Raw genomic sequence first — 4,372 nt, forward strand, 5'->3', positions numbered from 1 at the left:
GTTGCATTGTGTTTTTATCCCCTTGATTAGAGAACAAAATTTTTAAAATCTGAATTCCTTTGTTAATGCGTGGAATATTGATGAATTGCTAGAATGAATCATGATAGTCTACACAGCCATAACAAAATGAATAATAATGATAATCATATATTATTGAAAAAGTGAAATGGAGAACTAAAGAAATTCAGAGAATCAGAGATGTTTTAATATAAACTATCCAGGCAACTTAAGATGAAAGCAGGTTTTTCCAGTTTTATGCAAATCACTTTATTCATGGTTTGATCTATTTCATGTCTAGTGATAATCTAGCCTATTAGAAAATTCTAATAAGCTCTACTCCTTCTCACTGAATGTCTTCAAGGATAAAATTTAAAGTGACCTTTCAGCTGTTACTTAAAAAAACCTCTCTGGGATGAGACTGTTACTCAAGAACAGGTCTATTAATATTCTCTCTCTTGCTATGATCCCCTCTACTTAGCATGTCCATGTCCCAAAATCCTGGTTCACTGGTTTAGTACATGTCTTAAATGGTAAGACTCATTGATAGAAAAGTTCATAGTGTAAACTTACTTTATCATATCATAATGCTATCATGTATCACTTTTTAGAACAGAGGCAGAATTTGCAAGTTAATAGTTGGCTATTTAGAAGGGGTGAAGTGGTAGTTCTCCCAACTCTCTAAAAATATATTTGTAATATATGGGATTATAAAATCTTTAAAAAGTATCTGCTTCGCTAGACATTTTTGGAAGCTGAAATAACTTTTTCCTGATGTTGGGAACTTCATGTCAACACGCTATTTCTACCTTTAGCCAAAGTCACTCAGATCCAAGTAGCCAACAGCTTCAACTTTGACTTACGGTTTCATAGCCAAGATGATGTCGGGACATCGCAGTCCCTCGTAAGGAAAATTCACAATGGCTTTGCAATCTTTAAGACCAAATTTGCCTAAATCCAGGAACTAGAAATTTCACACAGCCCTGTCCAGCAGAACTTTCAGTAAAAATATAAATCTGTATCTACATTGTCCTCTTGGTAACCACTAGCCCCAACTGTCTACTGAGCACTTGAAATGTGGCTAGTGTGACTGTGCAATTGAATTTTTAATGATATCTCATTTTAATTAATTTAAATAGCCATGTGCAGCTCAAGACAACCGTACTAACCAGTGCAGATTGCAATACTTATTTATATTTGGTTGTTACATAAGGCAATCAAAATGTTTTTTTAAATTACAAATGTCACCATGGAGAGAAGTTGACTGGAACAAACAGTCCAATCACTAAAGGTTTCTCTTTTTAACATGTGGTTAAATTTTCCATCTTTTACACTCCTATAACATTTTTTACTTAGAAAAATGTGATATCTACATTTTTTGGTAATAAATTTTTTGTCTCAAGCTTCATATTTAATGCTTTTCTCTCAAGACCTATAAAACTGCTTTAACTCCCAGTGGGATAACATCTAGTACATTGTCCTGAGACCTAACCTTATTAAACTATCATGTGCGAAATGCCCATAACTCAAGTAGCAGCAGGTGCAAAATAGACTAGTGAGTGAAAGAGTGACAGTAATTCCTAACATCTACAGCAGCTGGCGAAAATGACAGGTGCTTAATTCCTCAGTCTTTAAAAATAACTTTTGAAAAGCCCTCACTGCATAAGCAAATATATTAAAGTTTGTTTTTTTATGATCTCGAAGTTACTTCCTGACCCTCCCCGCAAAAAATTCTTTTTGCCTTAACATATATTTGTAACTTAACTTGACTGGAACTTACTTTATTCTCCTCTAAGAATATAATAAACAGTTACTAAATTGGGGAAACAAACTTTTAGTTTTAGAAATCATAGTAATATTTCTCAAGAAACATTGTAGCAAAAAGAACTCTTACTATATCTTTCTCTAATTGTACTTACATGTCTTTTTCTATAGTGGAAAATAAAACTTGGAAGTTAATAGAATGGAGAAAAAGTATCTTCCTTTAAGATCTAAGCCTAGAGGAAACGATGAGTCTATTGACTTATTCAGCAAACCAAGTCTATATCCCAAAAGAACAGAGAAGATTAAACAGCAAGTATCTGGAGTCCAGACTACAGAGTTATGCTCCCTTGAACTGTCAATATAACTGAAGCGAAGGAACAACAAAATGATACAGTAATTCAAGAAATGATCTCAATTTCACAGTTTGATAGGTGAGCCCCAGGATAAGGAAAGTCAGTGCAAAAGAAAGAGTGATGGAGTTTCAAACACCTGCTGAGAATCTTTCCAGAAACTTTATATCAAGATAAATTAATATTTGGTGAAATAAATTATCAGCTATACCTTCCTTAGCCTTCAGCTGTCAGCTCCTACAGTGAGATTGGCCAGAGCTACCTTGCCTCTACCATGGCCTTGCAAAACTGAGAAGCAGAATTAATTTTGGCCAGGGATGATTTGATCCATGCCCTGGACCCCACACTTGGGAGGGCCCCATTCATTCTCCTCCAGCCACACCCTCGCAGAACCAAGGATTCTACCCAGAAGTACTGCAGGCCACCTCCAGAGCTCTTGTTCCTTTTCCTTGATCTCACACTGGATACCCAGCACCCCAGAATTCCCTGCCCGGATGACCCCAAGTCTGCTCTTCCAGAACCTAGATGGGATTCTTCCCAGGTCTCTCCTCCTAAGGCACAGGTGGCAAACACAAGGCCCGCGGGCCAGATCTGGCCCTCCACCTTGTTTCTACCTGGCAGCAGCGCTGAGCTCCTTGCCCCTAGTGAAGGAGTAGTTACATTCATACAGTCCTAAAGTTACATTCGGCCCTTTGAAGGCCACCATGAGGCTGATGTGGCCCCTGGTGAAAATGAGTTTGACACCCCTGTCCCAAGGGAAGACTGTCACAGGCGTGTGCAAACCAAGGGGCCAAAGCCAGTTTCCGTCCTGCTTGGTGTAAAGCAAGGACAGAGTTAACCACAAGGCCCTGCGCACAGGAAGGAGCTGGGCTTTGGATTTGGACAGCAGGCCACCGGGCCACCAGGGTGTCCGAGAATTCTAACCCACCCTTTCAGGTTATTATGAGGCCATATTTGTCAAAGAAGAACCAGAATATATTAGTATGCAAGAGTTGGCTAGTTTGATAACTTTTAAATATTTACATTTACGGTAAGTGGACCTCTATTTGAATGCTTTCCCCAGGCCTGCAAACACTGGGGTGGGCCTGCTGAGAAGAAATGAAGCTCAGACTTTTGGGGGACAGATATTCAATTTGCCCAGAAACACTCCAGAAATGCCACTAGTCTGCTTGAACTTTTAAAATGTGATATCAGTTTAGTTTCTTTGTCGATAATCACATAGGTGGCTGAGAATAATTAGAGCAGCAAATAGGTTAGGCTTTCCTTTCTATCCTTGAAAAGACTGTTAAAATTACCCTTCACTATTGTCTTCCTCCAACCTGAAAAAAGAAAATGAACTCATCTGATAATACTCATTGTATAGGTGGAAATAAGTACAATGCTGTCAACATAGTAGTAGGTAATAGTAAGGCCTGGTGGTGCAATAAAAAAAAAAGTAAAATTAAAAATAATAAGTGAACCCTGGCTGGCGTAGCTCAGTGGATTGAGCGCGGGCTGCGAACCAAAGTGTCGCAGGTTCAATTCCCAGTCAGGGTACATGCCTGGGTTGCAGGCCTTAGCCCCAGCAACCACACATTGATGTTTCTCTCTCTCTCTCTCTCTATCTCCCTCCCTTCCCTCTCTAAAAATAAATAAATAAAATCTTTAAAAAAAAAAGTTCCAAAGTTTAAAAAAATAATAATAATAAGTGAAAATATATTTATACTTTAAAATATATATATATTGCAGAAAACCTGTAATCCATATAAAAGTGTATTTAATGGTAGTCACTTGATGACACCTAGTAAAGTTCAGTTTGAACTACAATTCAGAAGAGATGTGCAGATGATAAACACGGGTTTATTCTTACTCTTCCACCACCGACAGACCTTCAGGAAAACCAGAGCCTTCACGGGCAGGTGCTTCAGGGTCGGGCTCAGGCTTGAACCCTCTGCTACCGCTTCTGACCTGCATGACCACGGAGCAAGTACTTGCCTTTGCAAGTCACAAGTTTATCTTCTATAAAATAGTGTTTAAAAGGATTGTTTTATGAATTAGAACAAATCAAAACATGAATTGTTTTGTATTCAGCAAGAATTCAGACATTCTTCCCCGATTTTTTTAGTACTATTCTCTGGGTATACGTGAAGTATCGAATTAAATCTCTGATAACTCACCCTGGCCTGGAGGACACAGGGCCAAGATTGTCAGGACAAACAAGACCTTCTAGGGACTTTTCTCCCGGCCTTGCGTAGTAACCACTCTCTGTCCCAACCACACAG

This window comes from Phyllostomus discolor, chromosome 4 (genome assembly GCF_004126475.2).
Source record: "Phyllostomus discolor isolate MPI-MPIP mPhyDis1 chromosome 4, mPhyDis1.pri.v3, whole genome shotgun sequence".
In the NCBI taxonomy this organism is placed as follows: domain Eukaryota; kingdom Metazoa; phylum Chordata; class Mammalia; order Chiroptera; family Phyllostomidae; genus Phyllostomus; species Phyllostomus discolor.